Raw genomic sequence first — 26,865 nt, forward strand, 5'->3', positions numbered from 1 at the left:
AAGGAAGGAAGGAAGGAAGGAAGGAAGGAAGGAAGGAAGGAAGGAAAGAAGAAAGGCCCTGAAAACAATTTCTTTGAATTTAGGGACAAAACAAACAAATAAACAGGGCAAACTTGGGCATAAATTAATCAAGAGGCAAAACAGTTGATCTCTGCAAGGAAACTCTTACAACAGTGCTGAGATGATTGAAGTGTTCAGCAGAAGATGGAAAGATCACCCGTGCTCATGGATTGGAAGGATTAATACTATAACAATTGCAATCCTACCACAAGCACTCTACAGACTCATGTACTACTTCAACTTAAATGAAAAAAAAATACTTATTCCTAAAGAGAATACTTTTATTAGCATTTTTATAATTTATTTTATAAATACAGAAAATGTGTTTTGATCAACTCCACCATCAGTTCTTCCATCCAGGTAAACTCATAGTGGGAAAAAAAGTTTAACATAAATAATTATTTGTTAAATCTTTGTTTACTAATATGTAACATTTATGAAAACTCTTGTTAAATTTGAATGAAATTCACTTAATTCTGTAACAGAATAATGAACATATGAATGATGTCTATTAAAGTTTAACTCATATAATAAACCTTGTTAAAATTTTCCCACGTAATTTTGTGAAAGTTTTTTTTTGAACAGACAAGGTAAAAGACTTGGAAGCCATTGGCCTGAGGTGGCTGCTGCAGTCAGGTCATTGATATTCCAAGAACCCCTGTTTATTCTCATATCCATGACCTACCGTTGAGCATTCACCAGTTTGCTTACCAAAACAGCCCCTTGATTTGTTTATTTTATTCCCTGTGTAAAGATAAAATATAAATGTACAAAGAAAATCTATGTGAAGTCTGAAGATCTAGAATTGAATCACAGCCTTACTGCCAGCCTAGGTACAAATACTCTACTGACACACAATGTGTCAAGGAAGTAGGTATCTGTCTTTTAGTTCTGAAAGCAAGAAATTTTTACCTGTGAGTTTTTGTTTTTGAAATAAAAAATTGTAATTGTTTTGTATGACAAATTTTGCATCTCATCTCTAAAGATAACATGGGCAATAGTATTTTCTTCATCGGTTTCATTAAAAAAGGTAATTCATTATCATAAAGAGTTAATACAGATACAATTTAATTTTTGTTTATGTACATGATACTTATGCCTTTGTGTTGAGTGAGTACAAGCTATGACTCACATTGTAGAAATCAGAGGACAACCCAAAAACTTAACCATCTAACTTGTTTGAGGCAGGGTTCTTGTTTGCTGATGTAGTCCAAGATTTTCTGGGGATTTTTCTAGTTCTACCTTTCTAATCAGTTTAGAAACCTAGGATTATAGTTACATGCTACCGTACTTGGCTTAGCATGCATTCTAGGCACTGAAACATGGGTCTTCACTTTTATATGGCAAGTTCTATACACACTGAGCCTCACCCCTGTCCCAGGGAAATCTTTGTAAAGTTCTTGGCCTGTAAGGTATACTCAATAAGAATGACAAATACTATATTATTTGAATACCATTAATACTTTTGTGTAATTCAATGGATTTTTAAAAGATAGTATTTATCTATTATCCAACAGAAGATGTTTTTTAAGTTTTATATAAATCTGACAGTTGTCAGCAGTTGTAATGAATTTAACTTTGAATAACTGGGTACTAGTATACCTTTTACATTTTAGCAGTACGATATTATTCATTATTTTCTGTTCATACTTTCACACTCATTTAGTTTTTTCCAAATCTTCACTGGGGGCGCAGAACCTTTATTTGATTTGTTGTTTTTGGTTTGTTTTGTTTTATGCCAAATAACAGGATTTCCTTATTGGGAATTTTACATTTATCTTATTCTGATCATTATTTTCAAATAGCCATTTTTGAGTGTCTCAAAGCTATTTATTTATAAGTCACTTAAAAATCAGTTTGATTTTCAAATTTGTCCACAATCAGGTCTTATAGAACTTTCATGTTTTGATCTTCTTTTGTTAGTGTCTGTCTTTCATAACAACCAGAGAGGGCGAGGTTAGTCATGTTTAATTTTCTAATTCTTCTGTGATTACATAGGAAAATGTTGTTTCTCAAGGTATCAGATAAGTCAGTCACTGAAAAAATTAAATCCAGTAGCATGACATTAAAATATCCATTTTTCTAGATACTTATCTACTTGTATTGTGTCCATGTGTCACTCAACTACCAATTTCTCTTAATAGATTTTTTTCTAGTACTCTGTCCTGAATACCATTTTTTTAGAAAAATAAAAATACATTTTAAAAATTTAAAAATCTTTATTGCAAATTTAAATACAATTTAGGTATAGTGTTTTTTAGATTATATAAACGTTCCAAATTTGACAAAGGTCATTTTTGTATGTGTAAGTTTGAACTAAAACACCTATCATTCATTAAATGACACACGCTTGATTGTTAGACAACCTTATTCTCTTTTCTCTAGACTATATTTTACTGAATTTATCAATTCCCTGATTTATTATTATTTAGCAGTTTACCAAATATATTACATATTTATTCATTGAATAAAATGCATTGGATGTTAGTCTTCAACATCAAAATTCATGTAAATCCATTCATTTAAATTTAAAAAAAAACTTCACTTTATTATATAGACTCATTGTAAAAGAAATAGAACTTCATTTTCATTATAATTATTATTGTACCATAATTCTATGCTGTGATTAAATGTATAATTTTTACAATCAAAACATAATTTAGAAGAATGTGTTTTGAAACATAACTTTAATTTAGATTACATGTACTTGAATATAACCATTGAAATGAAACCTTATATTGATTCTCTTTTAATTGATTTATAGCTACATGGTTAATAAAATCTCACTTTGGTTAGTTGAAAGAAATAGAAGATAGTTTGTAACAGTAGTATTTAAAAACTTTTAATATAGAAGATAGTTTGTAATAGTAGTATTTTAAAACTTTTAATATGTGTCAGTTCTCCTTGGTTATGTGGTAAAAGTTACTTTTCAATATACTATCAAATAATATTGTTACCTAAGAGCATAACACTCATTTTCAAATTTCAAATTTATTTTATGTTTAAAAATAAAAAATACTCAGAACTTTTATTCAAAATTTAGAAATAGCAAAAATGAATTTTAATGTTATAATTATAATAAATCTTTTTAGTTAAATAACACAAATTTCTAGAAAATACAAATTTTATATGGAGCACATGTATTTTTATATAAGACCTCATTTTAACACAGTCTTTAAATGTAATTTTAATTCATTATATATTCAGATTTAGTTGATTGTATCTGCTCAAAAATGTTAAACTCTAGACATTTCTCTTTAAAGTTGAAGTAACTCTATGTTTTCAAAGTAGTTGATGTTTAGGAGAAATGGCCAAGGTTGGGGTTATGTATTTATTGTTTTTATTGCATTTGCCTTAAAAAGTAGCAGGTGTGAAAACCTTATTACTTCCTGTCCGATGTTACATTAAATTTAAATTCCTGTTTAAAGACATAGGAGGACTTGGAAAATAACATTCAAAGTGCGTTGCCTTCCCAGGAACTGTGCAGTCAGCTCATCTACCTTCTCAAAGTATGCTAGTCTCCGTAATACATTCTATCACTATCTACCTACCTCGTGCCCATCTGTCAGCTGCTGCTGTTGTTGCTATAGACATCAAAACTATCTTAAACTCCTTCTGTCCACACATTCCATTTCTGTAGACTTACCAATTCTGTATTCTACATAGTGTTAATGTGCTATTACTTTTTTCATATTTACAATAGACTTTCCTTGTATTCTACATAGTGTTAATGTGCTATTACTTTTTTCATATTTACAATAGACTTTCCTACTAATTCTAACCATGTCCCAATTATTATCAAAAGTATGCTTATTTCCAATATTTTGTGTCAATATAACATACCACAGTTAGTTTATAAATGTGTCATTTCTTTCCTTTGATTGTTTTCATTTTCTTGTGTCCTTTCTTCAAACTCATTTTGTCTCCTAGAAAGTGAAATAACAGGAAGTACACACAGCAATGAATATCTGTTCTTTCACTGCTTCTGCTATCACAAATTCTAAAGGAGAAGACATTATACATTAAGTAAGGAAATGGAAATGATGTTTTCTTGAGAAAAATTGTATTTGGGGAAAAATCTTTAGTATAATATTACTAAGATTTTTTTGATATTATATAATTCTGATAGAAAAGTCACAGTGAACTAGCACTGTATATTTAGGGAACAATAATAGTTACAAATGGAAACTTCTTTAAGGTACAGGCAAGACTGTGGGTAGGTTGTTTCTGTAAATTATTCATTGCATTATGATAAACTAATTAACTGTGATATGCACACTTACATTCTCAGCACTCATATTCTCCATAGACTCAGCAATTCAGTGTCTATTTTCCAATATCTTGTATTTTGGTTTGTTTGGTTGTGTTTCTTTTTTCTTTTTCTTTTTTCTTTTTTTTTTTTCATTTTTTTTCATGAGGGTGTAGGGAGATTAGATTATGTCAGAGCTATAAATAAGTTCTGGACACAAAACTGCAAAACCAAAACAATTTGGTGTGGTTGATTATTTTGGGCTTAAGCCTCTATGGTATAGCAATCACAGATAAAAAGTTACTTTAAGTGCCTTATTTGGCCAAGGGAATCCCATTGTCTTAAATTCACTCTGTGGGTATTTCAAGAACCAGGATTTTTGATTCCTGCAAAAAACGGAAATTAACCCCACTCTCCAACTTTGCTAAGGTCCATGTTTCTATCTAACTGCCCAGTCTTTTGAAAAAGACAGTCTTTTTTCCTAAAATTTCTGGATCTCCAAATTTTTTTCTCCATAAGATACATACATTATCCTCTCTTCACCTATAAAGAGAAAAATTGTTTTCTCAAATATCACCATTATTTTGAATATTCATCTACCTTTTCTAATATATCTCCTACAGGAGATACTTAAATCGATATTTAAATTTTGCAAATGTTTTCTCCTGTTGATCTGCTTATTGTAGGATTATTCTGGAGAGCTAGCTATGATGTAGAAATAAAAGGAAAGCCATTCCAACAGACTCTTGCATATATTCACACTTGAAAGAGTAATTTGTTAATGACTGAGAGTCTGATAAGACATTCTTGGTGTCATCATTTCTACTTTCCATAATGAAACAAGTTTTATGTTGCAGAAAATTGTCCCCTGAGTGATAGCTTATCTGTGTATATTTCCAATCTATTTATTAATGTTTTTGTGTCCTAAATTATAAACACACTTTTAAAAATGAAACTCAAGCTTATTACATAAATATGTAGACTAGCTGAACCATAATGGATTAGTAATGATTCCCTAGTGACTAAGGTGAGGGAAAATTTGCTTCAAGTAAATGAATGGCTTTGCAGAGCATGCAACATTTGTCAAGAACCTAATGTCAATGGTAATCTGAGTGAAGAGCACTACTGTTGTTTTTAAAGGTATGAAAAGAACATAGGCACTGTAAAAGAAATTTAAATGTAATGCTTAAATCCTGAATTTTCATTAAAACCCAGCTTCTTGGGTAGTAGAAAGAGCAGCATAAACAGTGAAGGAAATTATCTAGCATACTAATTACCCACATATTCTTTTGAACTTCGGGCTCTAGTAGCTTTTTGAACAGCTGCTAGCTACACACATTAATTCTTAGAAACTGTCCCCTCTCTAGGTAGGTTATACATGAACTTTGAATATTTCACAGGAAAATACATATTCCATCCTGTAAAGACTATTATTATGTGTTATATAACTTTTTTTAAGGAGACATGGACAAATGCTTCTATTGACATGATAGAAGACCATGACAATTGCACCCAAGTGTACCTTTGTGAACCGTTGACTTTTTCTGTGTATATTTTTTAGGAGAGTGTACAAGAAGTTACTTATGGTAAAATAAGTAAGATAAAGGCAGCTGTATCACCCAAAAGTCTATTTCAATCTGGGTGATGAGACATAAAAGCTTCATTTCTTGAGTTCACTGTGTAACCTGCAGACAACTGCACTAGCTAGAAAATGTCCTTTTCCCAGCAACTGGGACTGTCTGTATAGACTTGGGGAAGATGCTTATGAATCTAATACTTTTATGGGTTTCTTGAGATCTGTGAGTTGTATTTACTTCATGAGTCTTTTTATTTTTAGATTTATTTTTATTATATGTGTATGAATGTTTTTTCTGTAAATATGTTTATATGTATGTCACATATGTGTCTGGTGACTGTAGACATCAACCATTCATAACAAGTCCAAGTGATTTCTACATAAATACAAAGAAACAAAAAACAAGTAACTTCTTGCTCTTATGTAGTTATTATTATTATTATTATTATTATTATTATTATTATTTAAACCTTTTTTACAGTCCAGTTGTTATCCCCCTCCTGGTCTACCCTTTGACAGTTCCTTATCCCATTCCCCATTCCTCCTCCCTGGGCCTCAAGTATCTCGAGGATTAGGTGCTAGAAAAAGAATTTATTTGTAAAAGTACATTGGTAACCAGGTGTAATTGTTGTCTTAGAGGCTTACTACTGAATAAGCTCAACTTTTCCAGTTCTTTTAAAACTCTGGTTGTACGGTTCAACTCAAGTGTTCTGGCACAAATTCCTCTCCAACTAACTGACTCAAATTGGCTTCTCTCGGCTTCTGATGGAATTCTTAAACTTGAAAAAACTGCCCCTGACTTATAGACCAAACTGCTACAAACTGAACTGCTCCAAACTTAACTAATCTGAACTCAGCTGAACTCACTTGAACTCCACTGCATTGCCTGAACTCAACTGAACTGCATTCACTCCTATTCCACACATATTCTATACACTTTAGAGTACAGATCATCTTGGTCTTGCTTATCCTCTAAACATGTGTACTTTGTAAGTTCTCTACACAGACACCTGATTGATGGAAGATCTTGCAACGTTGGAAGATTATAGTGAATAATAATCTTATCTATAAATCCTAAAATTTACTCTTTATATAAAGGTGCATTTATAAAGCACGTCAACTGCAAGGTAATATAGCATGGAATGAAACTCTAGTACAATAGGACAGACTTAAATTATAGCATAAGGTAATATTTAATACCTTTTAGATGCTATGCAGTTGGAAGAGTATGTTATATTATGAAATATGAGACCTGATTTCACCCCTTAAGAGCACCAGACTAAGTGGCCAGATAAGGTATTCTAATTGACATATACATTGAAAGAATTTACCATACATGCATTTGCCATATCCTGGCAATATAATGTGCATATTGCTATGCACTAAGGTTAAAAATAATAAAACGATGCTTCCTCTGTCAAGGAGTTCTGTAGAGGTAACTGACGTGAAGATAGTAATGGAAATGCAATAGGAATGAAGCAAGTGTGTCTTGGACTCTTACATAGTGGACCCTCGATAGTTTAAAGACCTGACAGTAATCCCATTCTGGAAGACAGAAAAGCTAAATCCCTGAGAGTGAGGAGAAACGTTCATACTAAGAGAATTCACAAGAAAAAAAGAAAAAAAGAAAGAAAGAAAGAAAAAAAGCTGGGCGTGGTGGCTCACGCCTTTAATCCCAGCACTCAGGAGGCAGAGGCAGGCGAATTTCTGAGTTCGAGGCCAGCCTGGTCTACAAAGTCTACAAAGTGAGTGCCAGGACAGCCAGGGCTACACAGAGAAACCCTGTCTCGAAAAACCAAAAAAAAAAAAAAAAAAAAGAAAAGAAGAGAATTCACAGTTCTCTAGTCTTTTCTCAATATATGCATTTCTGTTTTTTATTCCAGCCTGTTTATGCCATTGTAAGACTACCCCTGGGAAGGAGGGACAGACCTAAAAAATTCACTAACAATTCTGACTAAACTGTAAGTAAATCTGTTTTTATTTAACAATTTCTTATTCTCAGTGAAAGACTCCGAGAGGAGCCCCTCGCTCAGGCCTCAGGACAATAGCGGACACCCAAGAACTCACAACAGACCGAGCTTGTTGCAAACCACATGAGGCTTTATTCGGGGAAAGCCAGAGCTCTGGGGACAACTCATATCCCACGCAGGGGTAGAGGAGTCGTCCTCGAGGGGAAAGAGTTCCCAGTTTTTATAGGCCCTCAGCGGGGAAAGGAGAAGGGGGAGATTAGGGGATTTCCAGATCTAAACAATGTCTATTCTCAAGAAATGGGTATGGGAGGGGTACAAGGAAAGAGTCTAATGAAGGTGCAGCAATGGGCACACACCTGGTCAGAACTTTGGCAGACACACAGGTTCAAGGAGTGGCCAGAGCATTGTGCACCTCTATTTTTCTAAATCAGTGAAGCTAGTTCTGCTAACACTGACGTCTATCTTGCCAATTTCAGGGCTTCTGAGTCCTTTTATATTCTGCCAGGATCTTTCATCAGTTTCATTATAAATATAAGAAAATGAAGGCAGTATGTCGCAGGTTTATGGAGCTAGGATCTACATAGCATAATGAACTTGAGAGCAAGATAGAGTTGAATTTAACATGCTGTACTGCTGATTTTGTGTATCAACTTGACTCAAGCTGGAGTTATAACAGAGAAAGGAGCCTCCCTTAGGAAGTGCCTCCATAAGGTCCAGCTGTGAGGCATTTTCTCAATTAGTGATCAAGGGTGAGATGGCCCATTGTGGGTGTTGCCATCCCTGGGCTGGTAGTCCTGGGTTCTATAAGAAAGCAAGCTGAGCAAGCCAAGGGAAACAAGCCAATAACTAATATCCCTCCATGGCCTCTGCATCAGCTCCTGCTTCCAGACCTTCTTGAGTTACAGTCCTAAAGTCCTTTGGTAATGAACAGCAGTGTGTAAGTTTAAGCTGAATAAACCCTTTTCTCCCCAACTTGCTTCTTGGTCATGATGTTTTGTGCAGGAATAGAAGCCCTGACTAAGGCATGCTATTAGGAGAAATTGAAAGTGATGGATAAAAGATGTTGATGGGAAAAGAAATGCACTAAGAGATGTTTCTGAGGCCTAGAGGTGTTTTAAATAGCATCCTAAAAGGGGCATCTAGAATTGGAGGTCTTCATATAAGAAACTTCATAGCATGATATGTGTGTAAATCCAAGAAAAGCCAGTGACTCACCTGATATTTAAATTGCTTGTCTTTCCAAAATTAACTATTTTCACTTTGAACTGAACTGTGCATGTCTGTTGTTTGTGCCAAGAATACTGGAATCTTAGAAGGGAGGTTTCAGAATGTCTGTTTATGAACTCTACAATCTTGATACAGTTTTAGATCTTATTTGAATGAACCATCCCTTGATTATTATATAGAATGGAATTCTACCATCTGTGTCCTAAAACTTTGTTTTTCTGGTTATTCAACTCCTGGTTTTCTATACCTTGTAAGTTTAGTAAGCTGTTTCCTTTATAACTCCCAAGCTCACACTGTAGTAATATTACAACTTGCTATGCTTATCATTAAAAATCATTTCAAAAATTTTAGATGACTCTATTTTGTTAATCCTTTATCTCCCAATCCAAACACCTAGAATTCAACTGTATAGACATGGTACTGTTTTTTGTTTGTTTGTTTGTTTGTTTGTTTTGCTTTTTTTTTAATCTTTGATAATTTCAGCCACAAAGGTACTGAAGATTATTCTGTCTAATTACAGGGACAAATGTAAAAGTCACATGTGTTAATGGTTGCCTTTATAAAACCAATATTTTAATTAATTGACTTCTAGTAGCATGTTTTCCTATTTTTTCCCAGTTTGTAACATACCTTGCTGGATGTCTTTTCTTCCTGGTATAGCTACTCATTTCTTAAGCTGTCAGCCATTTCTGATTACAATTATACTCCTTTTACTTTTTGACTATTGAGCCATTTTGATAGTGGATTTAACCAACCTATAAAGAGGAACAATTTGGTTTCATTTGGTTTTGATTTGGGTTAATAGTTTCATAGATTTCAGTCCATGTTTCTTTGAATTTGTTACTTTGAGTTTGTGGCAGAACGTGATAGGAGAAATGTACACTTAAGCAAAGCATTTATCGAGTGACTGGAGACCAAAGAAGAAAAACAAGAGTCTGAGTTCCTTTTTTTTTTTTTTTTTTTTTTTTTTAAAGATTTATTTATTTATTTATTATATGTAAGTACATTGTAGCTGTCTTCAGACACTCCAGAAGAGGGGGTCAGATCTTGTTATAGATGGTTGTGAGCCACCATGTGGTTGCTGGGATTTGAACTCTGGACCTTCGGAAGAGCAGTCGGGTGCTCTAACCCACTGAGCCATCTCACCAGCCCCGAGTCTGAGTTCCTAATCTTCCCTTTCGTCTCCAGCGATTTGAGGACCCCTTCCAGTGCCTCATCTCTTAAAACTTGCTCTGTCTCCTGAGAGTACTTGGATCAAGACCAAATCATTAAGAGTTAGAGCAATTATCCCTAAGGCAGTAACCATAATAGTGTGTTTATTAAGTCTAAGGAGGATGATATCCTACTATGTCTGTGTGACCTCTCTGATTCTGCCTGATCCTCAGGAAAATGGGAAAATTTCATAAAATAAATGATCACATCTACTTGGGTTCTCAGTCTACTTTATGATGACGTTCTTTGTTGATACTACACTATCTTATGAAATAAAATAAAAATAAATATAATTTGTAGTGATCTTCAGTCTTTGTTCGTTTTTGTGTGTGTGTGTTTCTGTGTGTCTGTGTGCATGTGTATGTCTGTATGTGTGTATGTGTGAGTCTCAGTGCATGCATGTGTGACATCTTAGAGCAGCATAAAAATGCAGCAAACGGGAATGAGTAGGGTCAAGATGACCTTTTGTACATGAGTATAACTTTTTATATGGAAAGAGAAAGGACAGTACTGAAACATAACACACCTTTGAGTGATCTACACAAACAATAGAAAGGAACCCACTGGTAAGTAACAGGACAATGCTACTATCTTTTTCTGTTTTTTATTCTGTTCGTGACACAACTGAAGCCACATAAATTACTTTCTAAAGCTGCAAATGGTTCTCTTTTTAAAAGAGATTCATCATCTATGACTCTGACTCCATGTACTGAAATGAATGGAATCAATTGAATACTCTACAGTAATGCTGAACAAAAATTACCTGTTTGAGACAATAACCTTTTTCAAACAGTATAATAATTGAAATGCTATCCTGATACATGGCAATCGTGACACTCTAATTTCCTCTTTATTCTGTATGAGACTTCAGAATGTCTCAGCGATATGAAGAATAAATACATTTAATATTTTCAGTTTTACTTTCCTCTCCTTAAGCTAGCTAATATATTTCTGTTATTCAGATTCTCAGGAGTAATACATCATGATACTTTTTAAAATTAATTTAGGAACTATTTATTATTCTAAGAACTGTAGCTGAAAATACACATTCATATTTACAAATGTAAATACATACTATAAGTAAGCCTACATACATAGACAACTCATGAATATTTGTGTGCATATTTGAAAATCAACACAAATTCAAATGTCAAGTACATTATAGAGTTTTCTGTTCTGTCTCATGCTGCTGTAAGAGATTATCACAAACTATGTAATTAATATAAAACACAAGTTTGTTTGGCTTTTATTCTAAAGGTTGAAAAGTCAAATTGAAGCCTTTCACAACCTAGTGTCCTTCTTTCCACAGAAAGCATCACATAATGAAAAAAAAAAAAAAAAAACATGGCATGGGGGAAAATGTGAACTTCTGGCTTCAGTACTTTTATGATAAACATTAATCCACTAATGGAAATAAAATGCTATTGACATATGATGGTCATTTATGTACCACATGCAAACATTGCTGATGAGGATCACATTCTTAAATGATGTTTGCTTGGGGACATTTTCAAACCATACACAATATGCAGCAATTCCTATTACTTATAGCGTTCACAATAAGTCTGCTGAACACAGTCACTTTCACACATTGGATCCAAAAGACAAGAAGTGCAAGGACTCAGCCAAAGTGGACAGTGGAATAATTCAGGCTCCAATTTGCCTTAGAGCAATGTCCTCATGAAGTTGATTGTTCTCATGGGGCAATAGATGTATTTTGCATATCTTCCTACTCAATATGTACAACCCAATAGAGTGTGAACCAGGAAAGGAGTAAGGTTAATCAAAGCTGACTTAGCTAAGTGTCGTGTAGTCAGTGGAAGCAGATAGTAGCTGGAAAATAGCAAAATTGAATAGTTCCTGCCACTTGGACATGAAAATTTAAAATTAGCATTGCATTTCTTACTCCAAATATCTTATTTTCTTTCTAATTATAACTATCCCCTGACTGCAACTTATATGTTTTGAGAGTAGGAAGAATAACGCAAGGTCAAAAAGTCTATTACACATCAAATATATGTCATTAATTTCCTTTCATTCTTCACTTAGACAGTAGTGTGAGTGAAAGATGGTGAAAGATTACTATTTCAGTCAATGTAATAAATTATGTAAGATTGGTGTGGTCATAGAAGGCTGTTTTTATTAATTAATAATGAAAATAAATGGTCTTGAGCGATAGCCTAATGGTAGAGTGTATCTGCTCCCATCAGCTGCTGGAGGAACCTCCATAATGACAAGTGGACTAGGCACCAGTCTCTGAATGTAGCATTGCTTTTGTTCTTTTGGTTAGCTGTGTCTCTAAATGCCTGTGAACCACGAAGCCTCAAGATCCTGGCCGATCTATTCAGTGTTGTTAGGCAGTACTGGTACATGTTTCCTCTCCTGGTATGGACCTCATGTTATATTAGTTGGTTGGCCACTCTCACTATCTCTGAGCCATTATTATCTCAGTGATGGGGCATCTTTCAGGTAGGACATGTTGCTAGTCAAAGACTTTGTGGCTGTGTTGGATTGTCAGTCCCATAACCGGGAGCCTACCTGGTTACAGAAGATTGCTGGTTCAGGCTCGCTCGTTATGCTCTATCTATTACTAGGAGTCCTCAGTGGAATCAATCTTGTAGATCCCAGGAAGTTTCTACTGCACCACCTTCCATGTCCCACCCTAAAGTCCCAACTATTCCAGTCATCTCCAGGAATGGTACTCTCTCAAACCATTTCTTCCTCCACTATCTGATTCCTCCTGTTCCAGTCCCCAACCACACCCACAAATATTCTATTTCCCTTTCTCAGGGATTTCATGTGTCCCGCACTAGACTTCTCCTCTTTGAACAACTTGTCGGTATTTGGATCGAACTATGATTATCCTTTACTTAACAACTAATATCCACTATAAATGAGTGCATATCATTTGTCTTTGTAGGTCTGGGTTGCTCACAATGATTTTCTTTCTTTTTCTTTCTAGTTCCATTTATTTGCTTGCAACTTTCAGGATGCCACTTTTCCCAACAGCTAAGTAATACTCCATTGTATAAAAATACCATATTTTCAATATCCATTATTGTGTTGAGGAAGAACTAGGTTGTTTCCTGTTTCTGTCTATTATGAATAAAGTCACCATGAACATGATTGAGCAAGTATATTTGTTGGTAGGATGGGAGGTAATGCCCAAGAGTGATATAGCTCTATCTTGTGGTAACTTTTTACTTTCCAAAACCCAGAAAAAGAAAATAATTCATCATGAGTGAGAAAACTCAAATATATAGGACTATACTTCTGAAAGCCCTTCTCGCTGACATTTTATCCAATAGCTGAAACACAACTTTACAATTGAAATATAACTTCTGGCAATAATGAACAAGAATGGGATCGTTCACATTTCCATCTGTGGTTAAGACAAGTGTTCACAGGTAAGAATCACTACTGTGGATATTGAAACTTTTTGTTATTGTTGTTACTGTTTTGCAATTAGGATACCACATTAGGAAACTTAAGCTTACTCCTCAGGGAAGAACTGCAGAAAACAATCGTGAACTACCATTGTAAGCTGTGTGTCACTGTCTAAAATCAACATTGATGTTTTCCCATAGAATTTCATGTTCTTCTTATAGTCGTTACTGCTGTTCAACCACTTTAAATCATAAGTTATCAACCACACCAAGCTCGAGTTGTGCAGAGGTTTCACATTACTCACAGGCTTAGAACACATTATTATTGAATCATTCATTGACTAATGTGATGAAATTTTAGTGTGTGTATTTCCCTAGAAGTAATTATATTTCCCACCAAATATACTGCTACATAGGTTTGAAATTATAGAGGACACAGAAACTATTTGGCTTGAGATTTAGGAGGCAGAGAGGGCATGAAATATATTTCTTCTCTAGCTAAACAGTTGAGCAAGAGAACTCTGTCCAGATGCTGGTATTTCAGAAGCCATTCTCCTTTGTTAGCAGCATGTACCTATTGAGCCAGTAACTACTCTGAGAACTACAGGTTTGCCTCTGGCCTCTTCACATCCTGAACCAGAGCCACATTTACTTCCTTCCCCTGAGTTTCTGATTTTCAGATCATGAAAATCATTGATGTCAGTATCTTTGAATACTAAGAACTGATGACCATCTCAGTCTCCCTTGCTTATTCTATCTGGGGCTGGTCCTCCTCACATCACATAACTTCCCTTTCTATCCTGCCATCAACGTGTCTTCAGCCTGCAGGTGCAGTAATAACAGCATCCTTGGAGAGACTCCTTATTCAGATTTGTACTTCTATAAACACAAATCGCAGCACAAAATGTTTATGATGCTCGTTGGGAGATCTAGTATTGCTTTCTTCAGGCTTCAACTTACATATCTCATCTGAAGTGCTTCCAAGGAATATTGTCTAGAATATGCTTCTCTTTGTTTCTTCAGTTAAACTCTGTCTCAGAATCTTGGTTTATTTCATTGAAATAATGTATTATCTTTCATATTTATACTAATATGTTTTCTCTTTTAAAAGCTAGCTCCCATATTCAATACATAGAAAAGATGTTCATGTCCATTTTCTCAGTTACTTTACATGCAATGTATATCACAGTTGCTAGCACACAGTGAAGATCCAACAAAGTAATTTGCATCCATAAGTTAAATATAGACACTATTTTAGAAAGTTACTTTTTGGAGCTTTATTACTGACTTTTCCCATTGCTATGACCAAATGCCTGGCATGAAGTAACCTAAGGGATGCATGGTTTATTTTGGCTCAGAGTTAGGGAAGATTTGGCCATGGTAGCTGCACACAGGGATGGTGCAATATTTCTCTCACTCTTTACATATGCAAGCATCAAGAAATGAATGTTTGCTCTCATTGGCTCTTCTCCTTTTGTTCAGTCTGGGATCTTAGCCAATAAAATAGCACACCCACAGTGACATGAGTCTTCCCTGTTCTGGTAAATCTCCCTGGCAACACAAATGTGGACAAACATAGGAATGCTTATCTGAAGCAAACCCAAATCCATTCATACTGACTTTGAAGATTCCTTATCACAAATGCTCCGTAGACAAAGAATTTCAGAGAAGACTTGTCAGCAAAGGCTACTGGCAATGTTCAAGATGATAAGTACGAACTGAGGGACGTTGAAAATAGAAGAAAAATAAACAAGAAGTATGAACAACAAAGCTTAAGTAGGATAATTTACATAGCAATGAATCTGAGGAAAAAGAAGGAAGAATTAGAAGATAAAGAGAATTCAATTTCGAAATGAGCAGGGAACTTCATTTCTGATGGTGTGTTCAATAGTGTCATAAGGTTCTGTGCAGACTGGAGAGGGAATTAAGAGTCAATAATCTTTTCCAGCACTGGTCCTTGCCATAATACTGACATGCCAGATAAGACTACCCACTAGTATATTAGTAAATCGACTCTTGTGTGGAATTAAGAACCGTCTGATTGGCTTTGAAGCCTGCTTCATAGGAGGGAATCCCATTCCTACTATGATACTATGATCTTGATCAGAATCTGATGGTTCTGGAAGTCACAAGCGTTTAGATAGGACCTGATAGATTCGGTTTTACCAACTAGTCATGCTGTTGTCTTCTAAATATTCATGTTAATATTCGTACATTGGGTTTTGTTATTCACCTTGGGGAAAGAGGCTTCATTTGTATATTTTATACATTTTATAATCCTAGCAAATAAAGCATCACACACCAACATTATCCAGACCCACAATCTATACAGTGTTTCTCTGTTAGAGTAGATATTCAGAAGAGAAGCTTCAGAGTGTCATATTATATTTTACACTTTTAGTATTATAAATATTGTATGCATTTTTCATTAAAAAATAGGAAATCCGTGAAAGAATTACAACTAGTAAAGCAATTCACTTTGTATCCACTCTTGTAACTCATGTCTCTTACATGAATTTAGTCTTTCTTCATTTCCTTTTATTTAGCATTTATTGTGTTATCTTTTCATGATAATCTCTGCTCATGTGTACATTTTTTATATACTTTGCGATGTTTTTACATTTTTACAAATTTGGCTAAATTCTTCATATGAGAGACTTACTTTTTTACTAGATTGTATGAACATGTTTAATAACACATATTCTATATTCATCAATTTTTTCTGTAAAAATTTAATTTAGCATTTGTTAGAACTGAGTGATATTCAAATATACATAAGCTCTAAATTTCTATTGTTCATTTGATAAACATGGAACTTCAAATCTCATTGGTGGAATATGGAGTTTCCCGGGTAGAAGCCGAGGAGTGAAATAACTGTGTCACATGGTAGTTCTACTTTTCATTTCTTTTCAAGAAATTTCCACATTAACTCCCATGATGGCTGCATTAATTTGGTCCCCTACCAACCGTGGGTAAGGATTCCTTTCTCTTGTCTTCCTCTCAAGCATTCGTTGTCAATTATTTTGATGATAGTCATATTTAATGTGATAAGATGGGATCTTAAGAAGTTTTAATTTTTATTTCCCTGAAAACCTTTTAACTTAGCAACATATATCTATTTTTGAAAGCTGTTCATTCACTTAATTTCTGAATTTGTAAATTGGAATATTTATTCCCTAAACACTTAATTTTTTAAATGTTTGTGGAAATTCTGAATATAAATTGCTTGACTGCAGATTTTTTTTTTATGATAACATTCCGGATGGGTGACTAAGAAGTGGTGAGACTTCTAATTAAAGATTTCAAACAGAGCCTTACCAGATAGCTCAGAGCTTAATACAGTGTGCTGCTCTTGCAAAAGTTTGGAGTTTGATTCACAGCACTCACATCCAGTGGCTCAGAACTATTTGTAACCCTCACAGGAGGAACTCTGACACTGTTTTCGAGCCTCCACAGGCACCGCATTCTCATGCAACAAAGACACACAGACACAAAGGTAAAAGTAAATTAACTGAAAACGGGCTTTAGTGGATTTAAAGTTTTCCGTTGTGGTGTCAATTTGTGATTAGGATTCAGGATTTACTGACCTAGGTGTGCCAGACACTGGCTTTACTTTAAAATGCAGATGTAGTTATGGTTCTCCAGGAAGACCTTCAAAGTAAATTTAAAAACCTTAGAAATCCTTAAGAAACCGTAGAAATCCTGTAATGGGAAGAAGACCAGTTAAACTATAAGACATAAAATATTGAAAAGATTTTTCACTCCTTGAGTATAAAGAAGTATTTTATGTGTTGTTGAACTGCAGTAGCATTAGGAGTGCAGGAGAGTGCCACACGTGAGAAATCAGCTACCCAATGCTGTGGGCATTTAACATCCTCTGTTTTCTGATATTATTACTGAGCTCTTACAACAAGAAAATACAGTAACATTCCAACTCCTTTGACTAAATTCCAACCTGAATGTGAAATTCTTTGCATTCTTTAACTAGAGCTTAACTTTGTCTACATAAGACAATAACTTTCAGCTGAGTTCAATTCTGTTCCACAGAACATGTTTGCTGGTATTTGGCAGTACTTTCCACTGTTACTGGAATCTACTGAGCTGACACTGGGTCTGTGCAAAGCATCCTAGGGACTCTAACAAAGTAACTTCAGCATGCAGACAAGCACTCTCCATTCAGGAGCCAAGTGCTAAAGCTGGGAATCACCAATATAGAAAAAGCTTCTTTAGAATTGGCTGTTGTTCAGAGCATAATGTCCAGAAGATGAATATTACACATACGCACGTTCATGTACATTTAGAAATGACTATGTAATCAAACACGTTGTAGAAAAATGAAGTGCTCCTTATAGCTTATTTCTGATTAAATACAAAATAACACTTTGAAAACCTAACACTCTGCAGGAAAACTTTGGAAATTCTAGTTTAGAATGAAAGGATGGGACTTTCTCGTGTAAGGAATATAGTAAAAAATTAATAGTTACTTAAAAATTACTGAGATAAAAACATGCTACCCTATTGTGTCACTTGAGATCTGAATGCTGAACCTTGAACCAAGGATGGAGAAGAAGTTAGTATATGGAATTATTTAAAAGATACATTGAAATTGAATACATATTATCTATAAATTTTCTATAACACAAGAAAAATATAAATTTACACTGACTTGACTATTGTGCATTACATACATGTATTTTATTACCGAACTGCACTCAATAAAAGTGAAGATATAGTGCCTGAAAAGAACTATATGGTAAAGATTATTAACTAAAACTCTTATATGTATTATATATAAACAAAATATAAAGTACTGCATACTATTTTTAAATATATAAGTAGAATGAGTTAATATAACTAAACTATAACTGTAAGAAATAACTAAAATAATATTTAACTATTTAATATTTATTTTTAATATTTGATAATACTAAAATAAATTTTAATCTGTTTCTAATAATGTATGCTTAAAAACTCTCTCTTGAATTTATCTCACATCTTTATTACTCAAGTCCATAACATCAATTGACATCACTGAAAAGGTTTTACTGTATCTCAGATGCACTCAGACACCAATGGGAAACAGAAATTATGTTCAAGTTCCTTTAAATCTTGTTGTCCCTACAATACATTGGTATTACTATTTAGCTTTATTCAAATTTTTGAATTATGTGGATATCATTATTTTATTGCCTCTCGTCTCTACTTCTTCTTAAGGCTCCACCAAATCTCACTCATATTCAGTACCTATTCTTTTAAACTTATAACTTAACACACACACACCACCTACTAGCATATTTATCATTATTCTTATATATGCGTGTTTAGGGCTGATCACTTGATATTGAAGAACCTATCAAGGGCTCCTGGAACAAGCATCCTTCTCTCAGCAACCTTTGGTTGCATATATCTCTCCATCTTTCATCCTGCATGTTACTATGTGATATGGTATTGTCATTATGCAAGTCTAAGTACTGAAAAGACAACAAAGGAAATAACTAAAACAAAAGCTGTTGGGCTGAAGGGAAAATTCTAAAAACAACAAGTAAAATGACTGAAAAGTGCCTTTCAAAGTGTTCAGCAGCCTTAACAAGGCAATATACATTAAAACTACATTGAGGTTTGTCTCATCCAATTTAAGAATAACTAAGATAAAGAAAACAATTGACTACAAATGCTAACAAGTAAATAGCACAAGGGTAGCCTGAATTTACTATTGTAGAGATTGTAAACTAGTACAGCATTATGGAAATCAGTGTATATAGATTCTCAAAAAACTAGAAACTAATCTATTGACATACACCCAAAGAACTAAATATCCTAGTGCAGAGATACTTTGCTCAGTGATGTTCATTCCTGCTCAATTCCCAGTATCTAAGAAATTGGAACAAACTGACATTTATAATTGATAACTGGTGATGCAAATATGGTTATTCACAAAATAACATTATATTCAACTGTAAAAATATTAAAATATGAAATTTGAATATACATAGATATAACTAGAAAATATTATACTGAATGAGGTATGTAGACTCAAAAGGACAAAAACCACATTTTCTCTAATTTGTGGAACCTACAACTTTCTCTCTCTCTCTCTCTGTATAGATATAGATATAGATATAGGTATAGGTATAGGTATAGGTATAGATATAGATGATATAGATGATATAGATGATATAGATGATATAGATGATATAGATGATATAGATGATATAGATGATATAGATGATATAGATGATAGAGATAGAGATAGAGATAGAGATAGAGATAGAGATAGAGATAGAGATAGAGATAGATATATCCATCCTGAAGTAAATACAGAAGGCAGGAACGTGGTGAGGAAAGAAGTTCTAGACAGAAATATAGAAGATCATGAAAGACCCACAACGTGAGGACTCCCCCATTTTCTGACTCAGGAGAGGCGACACCCCAAAATCACCCACAAGAAACAGTCTTGCTGCAAGAGGATTTTTATTCAAGAGTGCTCTCAGGCCCATGGTCATACACCATGCAGGGGTAGAGGACCGTGGTGCCCCGAGTAGCTGGATAAGGGGGTATTTAAAGGAAGAAACCACAACTCAAGGAGGTGGGAAGGGCATTGTTGGAAAATACCAAAAATACCAGTTAAGAGTCACAAGGAAGTGCAAAGTCACAAGAGTCACGAGGAATACCTGGTAATTGTGAGGGTTATTTCTCAAGACAGTTTCTAAGAGCCCCTAACAATAGCACCTTTGCATAGCGGGTTCCAGCAATGGTCAGGGTGGGTCAGGGTGACTTTCTTTGAATGAACACTCTTTGAACTGAGGAAGTGGGTGGGTAGAGGGATGTCACTATCTGTTTTATGATTAGCATACCTTGGAGCATTGAGTCACAAAATCCACATTCCCAAGCCTGGGCCTAAGGGCCCAGAATTTTGTTTTTATGTTTTACTTTTTCATTCCCCACTTCTACTTGTTAGTAGTTCTAATCTTTGCGTCACAGGTTCTTTGAAGAGGGAAGGGAAATGAAGGTATCTGACTTGAGAGGGGAGGGGATGGAGGAAGGGCAATGCACAGGGAAAATGAGGAAGAGACAAAGAATTCTAAGGATGTTTGAAAAATCCATAGGAAACATTATTTTATAAACTTATTTTACACACACATATACATATATGTACGTATGTTTTTATGTATGCATGCATGCATTCATGCTGAGGTCCAGTCTCAGCTCAGTCTGAGGTCCTAATGAAGGGGTGTTTGGAAATAGCAGAACAACTTGAAGTCAGCAATGACACAAGATGACAGCACTGTGGAATGCTCAGGTGGCTCCCTAGACAGCTCTCTATGAAGCATGTGGGATTTCCAAACAAAGTCAGAAAAGGAGATAGAAAAATTCTAAGAGCTGCTTCAGCTCTCTAGATTGCTTAGCTCTTGCTGACTAAAGCCCATTCTTCTATTTGCATATCAATTCAGCCATTTACTTCAAGTTCTCTTTTGATTGTCTCACTTGCAGGACCCAGTTATTTGTGGTGGTGGTGGGGGGTGTTTGAGGGGGATCTTGCCTGAAAGAGAAATGGTTGGGAAAGAAGGAGGAGACCAAGTAGTCTGTTTACAAGGTCTGTTTATTGTGAGCAAGGTTACAGAATATAAGCAGTAAGAAGGAGGAAGGAAGTAAAGAGAGAGAAACTTGCCCTGCCTCAGCCCAAGGGCAGGGGTGGTTCTGCATAACTGCTCAAGAAGGTGCTATCTACTCTTAGCTCAGGGGACATTCACCGGAAGTTTGCAGATACTATTATCTGATCTTGATGTTTTGTCAGCAGTCCTTTCAGAAGGTCAGAAGTGTCTCAAGAAGGGAGGGGAACTTTGGCTCACAGTACAATATCCATCCCCAACATTTAATTATTCCACAAATCATCATTTTATGACCTTAACCCCTTGATTCTTAGAAAAAGACAGCAAGTACATTTTTGTACATAGCAAGTCATATGCCATTTTCTAGGCACAGTGGTTTGTGGTTGCCAAATCTAGACAGATAGGCTATTTTCATGTGAAACAGGTAGCTTTCTGTTTTCCAAATGCTTCATTACCTAAGCTTACTGGTACCTGGAAATTGCTCTGTAGACAGACCTTGAGCTCAGAGGTCTGCCTGTCTTTATAAACACAAACAATTAACTTAGCTGGGTGGAATCCCACCATGAGGTCACCACTCCTTGACTTCCTGGTGCTCCTTTATCACTTGAACCATGAGCCTTAGTTTTAATTATTCCTTTCCCTTTACTGACTCATACAGTTCTTTCAGGTCTGTGAAGCCCATCATGCAATTCATATTGCACCCTTATATTTTGCATTGTTGAGAAATCCTGTTTTTATATTCTTGAACTCATGTTTTCAGAGTTCTTTCTAAAAGCCTTAGGGGCTGTGTTGAAAGTCACTGCATTACTATTTTGCTGAGGAACACTAGACACACCACTGCCTCCCAGAATTGTGCTGTTTCTTATTGTTATGGAGTCATTAACCTTGGCAAAGAACATTCCCCAATAATCTTGGGAAGAAGCCCATTTTCTAAAGGAGGAATATGAAGCAAAATAAATACATTATTATACAAAAAAAGCCTTCCCTATAGCAACCATCTGCACTTGAGGAGGCCCATGCCATGCTAGACCTGCTCCAGGGTGGGAACCCTGTCATGGTCCCCTCTCTATGGTCATATTGGATATGATATATGTATATATACATATATTTGTATTTGACACTTGTTTTAATTTGGCTTTTTTTTTGCTATGATGAACCACCATGAACAAATGATCTTGGGGAGAAAAGAGTTTATTTTGCTAACATTTCCATATCAATGTTTACAATCAAAGGCAGTGAGGAGAGAAACTCAAACAGCTCAGTAACCTGGAGGCATGATCTGATGTAGTGGCCATGTAGTATTGATACTTAGTATCTTGCTCTTTATGGCTTGCTGAGCTTCATTTCTTATAGAACACAGCAACTCATGATGTTACTACCCACAATGAATTGGGTTCTCCAACACTAATTAAGGAAATGCACTAAAAGGTTGCTTAAAGACTTATCTCATGGAGGAATTTTCTTAAATGGGATTCCCTCTTCTCAAATGACTGTTGCTTTTGTTAAGGTGACCTAAATGGCAGATATCACAAAACCAAGAGAAAAATTAGTGTTTAAATGTAGTTACGTTATTTAAATGAAATGAGGATAGCTCAAAAAGTAATAAAGTATATAGTAAAATCTATAGTCCTGGTATGGGAAACTTCCCCTTGAGTTGTTCTGTTTAGATAAGTTCAACATACTCTAGAAACAAAACAGGTATTGCCATTACCATTAGTGACATTTCAGCACTTGAAGGTAAAAGTCTATTGATGAAAACTCCATAAACTTCTAATAGTGGATTTAGAAAAATTGACCAGAAGTCTCCTTTATAAGGACTAGCTTTCATACTACAGGAGGTAATATGTGAGCTTCCAAGGGAGAAAGAACCATCATTTCTACACATCTGTGATGTCTATGAACCATAACAAAGGCTAGAATAAAAATATATCCTCAATGCTGTATTAGTGGCATTTTTATCTTCAGGTAAACAACTGCTGTCTAGTTGGACTTAAAGCCTGTCCAGTAGGAAGGAAATCGGGTCCAGTACTATAAACCAAGCCAATTGCCTGAGGATGAAGAAGTCGTAGAACTGAGAGGAGAATCGATTACTGCCAGATACCTAAATCAATATAATTTCTATTTTCTAAATACTTTTTCTTATACACAGGTAGTGCAATTCTCAGCCCTCAGCAAAGAATCTTCTTTTTGCAATGAATAGAGACTATTTCAAATATTCACAATTAATCAAAATGCAGAAAATCAGCAATTGCATTGTGTTTAATCCCAGATTATATCTTTGCAAGGCAACCCATACATCTGAGGCTCAGGTAAAAATCATGGAACAAGGAGTAGAAAGATTGTAAGAGCCAGAGGACCAGGAATCCTACTTCTATAGAGGGTCTTCTTTTCATGGCTGAGAAGCTGTAACAGTGACATTTCAACAATATGATTGCACAATTTGTTAAAAGCAATCCATCTTACTTGTCTAATGATGATATCACTGAACTTATTTCTATTTATAGAAGTGGTAAACAATTGACTAGAAAATATATTACTATCCAGGGACATATATTGTGTGTATCAAATTTATATTCTCATAATTATTTTACAATGTAAATTTGAAAGAAAAAAAATCATTAAATAACGCAGTGTACTGCAAGTGATAATGACATTTTAGAGTTTGCAAAATAGGAAATATTTTTAAGTATAATAATCTTGTTTTATGAAAAAGATACCTGCAAAATGTCATTCTGAAAATTCTCTTTGAATTAAAATGGGAACATATGAAAATATGTTCAAATTTTACCAAGAGGAAGGCTAGACAGGAAATGCTATGTTATCATGTACCTGAATCAGTTTTGAAATCAATGCTATCTCAGAACCATTATGATACAGTCTAAATCTCAAACAACATTGAATTGTGTTTAGGGCTACTTATAATAGAAAACTATATATTTCTTATATTTATTAATACAATCTTTGTTTTTATTAAATCTTTATCTATATATTAGATAATGTCTAAATGGAAAATGTATGCAACAATGTTACACTGAAAGCATATTAAAATTATATATTTTATTAAAAGTTTTTAAAGATTTATTTTATTTTTTTTACAATTTATTGTTTCATGTGCATTCATGCTTTGTCTGCTGAATGTCTGTATGAACGTGTGAGATCCCCTGAAACTATAGTTATCAGAAGTTATGAATTCCCGTGTAGTTCCTGGGCATTGAACTTACGGCCTCTGGAAGAGCAGCCAGTGGTCTTAACCTCTGAGCCATTTGTAGAGCCCCAGATTTGTTTTTAATTTTTATGTGTGTGTATTACCTACATGTATGTTTCTGCACCACATACAAGCAGTGCACAGTGAGAAGATCAGATTCCCTAGCAATGGAGTTGGAGACAAAGGTAAGCTACCATGCAGTTTCTGGGGAAACAAAAAATACTCAGTCTGAGTCCACTGAAAGAGCAAGAGCGAGTTCTCTTTATTGATAATCCAACTCTACAGCCCCAGTCAAAGAGATTTATGTAACAAGTTCCCAAATAGAACACTGCCAGCTCAGTCACTAAGATGAACAATTAATAAATAAGTTGGACAGCACAAACTGAAAAGCTTCTGTAAGGCAAAGGACACTTTTAATTGGGCAAATGCCAGCCTACAGAATTTGAAAATCTACTAAGATTAACAATTAATAAATGAGACCTCACAAACTGAAAAGCTTGTGAAAGGCAAATGACACTGTCAATAGGACAAAATGGCAGCCTACATCCAAATGCAACAGAGGGCTGATATCCAAAATATATAAAGAACATAAAAATTTAGATGGCAACAAACCAAATAACTTATTTTAAAAATTGGGTACAGATCTAAAAACGAATTCTCAAGAGAGGAATCCTTAATAGCTTAATCCTTAATAGGGAACCACTTAAAGAAAGTTTCAACATCCTTAGTCATCAAAGAAAGGCAAATAAAAAAGTGTCCGACTTAAACACATTAGAATGGCGAAGATTAAAAACTCAGTGACAGCTCATGCTAGCAAGGATGTAAAGCAAGAGGAACACATCTCCTTTCCAGGTGGGAATGCAAACTTATACAACCACTTTAGAAATCAATTTGGGGATTTTTTCAGAAAATTAGGCATAGTTGTAGCATAAGACCGAGCTATACCGCTCATTGAAGTATACCCAAAATATTCTTCACCATACTTACAAGGACATTTGATCATAGACAAGGGAATAGAAGCTTTATTCATAATATCCAGATACTGGAAAAAAAAACCTAGATGTCTCACAATGGAAGAAGAGACAAGGAAAATATGATACATTTACACAGTGGTATAAAACTCAGTTATTAAAAACAATGATATCATGAAATTTTTAGGCAAATAAGTAGAAGTATAACATGTCCTAGGTGAGGGACCCCAAACTCAGAAGGCAAAAATGATATGCATTCACTTATAAGTCAATATTAGCCATAAAGGACAGAAGAATCATGCTACCATCCACATATCCAAAAAAAAAAAAAAAAAAAAAGCTAAGTAACAAGGAAGACCCAAGGGAGGATGCTTGAATATCTATTAGAAGGGGAAATAAAACAGACATCAGAGGTGAGCTTGGGGAGGGTATAGCATGGGTGAATAGTTGGGTTCGAGTCTGGGGTGGCCAGAGGCAGAGAGAACTAAAATGTTGTGAAGCATCTCTGGAATGAGCTAGAAACCTAGGACTACGGTACCTCCCAGGAATCTATGAAGGTGACTCTACCTAAGACTACTAGCAATAGGTGATAATGGAACCTGAAAGGGCCACCTCCTGTAACCAGGCAAGAATTCTAATGGAGGGGTGGGAACACCAAATCTGCCACAAAACTTTCAGGCCTCAATTTGTCATGCTTACAAGATTGACAGGGATAAAGATGGAGCAGAAATGAAAAAGAATGACCAAACAGTGCATGACCCAATTTGAGACCCATGCCATGAGTGAGAGCTCACCCCTGACACTAATAATAATATTCTGCTATACTTACAGATAGGAGCCTAGCATAACTACCTTCTGAGAAGCTTTTCTTGAGAGCCAATGCAAACAGATGCAGAGATCCACAACTAAACACTGGGGCGAGCTCTGGTAATCTTGTGGAAGAGGAGAAGGAAGAATGGAAGGAGCAAGAAAGGTCAAGGTCATCAGAAGAAATCCTACACAATCAACTAATCTGGGTATATAGGTGGTCACACCAAACTGATATCATGCATGGAACAGAGTTTAGCCCACTACACACATGGGACAGATGTGAAGCTTGGTCTTCACGTGAGACCCCTAACATGAGGAGCAGGGGTGCCTTTCTCTCTGCTGCCTGCCTTTGGATCCCATTGCTCTAACTAAGTTGCCTTGTCTGGTCTTTATAGGAGAAGCACCTCGTTCTACTGAAACTTGATAAACTAAGGGTAGTTGATATTCAGGAGGATATCTGAGGCCTCTGCTTCTCTGAAGAAATACCGATAGGGAATGAGGGAAGTGAAGTTAAGAGGGTAGGACTGGTAGGTGATGCTGTAAAGCAAATCGTTTAATTAATCCAAACAATTAAATGGATATAAATACG

The 26,865-nt window shown here is 35.1% G+C and overlaps 1 long non-coding RNA gene across 1 annotated transcript in view; it reads left to right on the top strand.

The window, feature by feature from the left end:
• Gm20754 (predicted gene, 20754) overlaps positions 1 to 26,865 on the top strand; it is a 528,480-nt gene that overhangs the window by 485,330 nt on the left and 16,285 nt on the right. Inside the window, exons 3-4 of the long non-coding RNA NR_040557.1 lie at positions 7,769 to 7,846; positions 13,257 to 13,701. This is a non-coding gene — a long non-coding RNA (predicted gene, 20754). The remainder of the gene's footprint in view (positions 1 to 7,768; positions 7,847 to 13,256; positions 13,702 to 26,865) is intronic.

Source organism: Mus musculus, chromosome 3 (genome assembly GCF_000001635.26).
Source record: "Mus musculus strain C57BL/6J chromosome 3, GRCm38.p6 C57BL/6J".
Classification (NCBI taxonomy): Eukaryota; Metazoa; Chordata; class Mammalia; order Rodentia; family Muridae; genus Mus; species Mus musculus.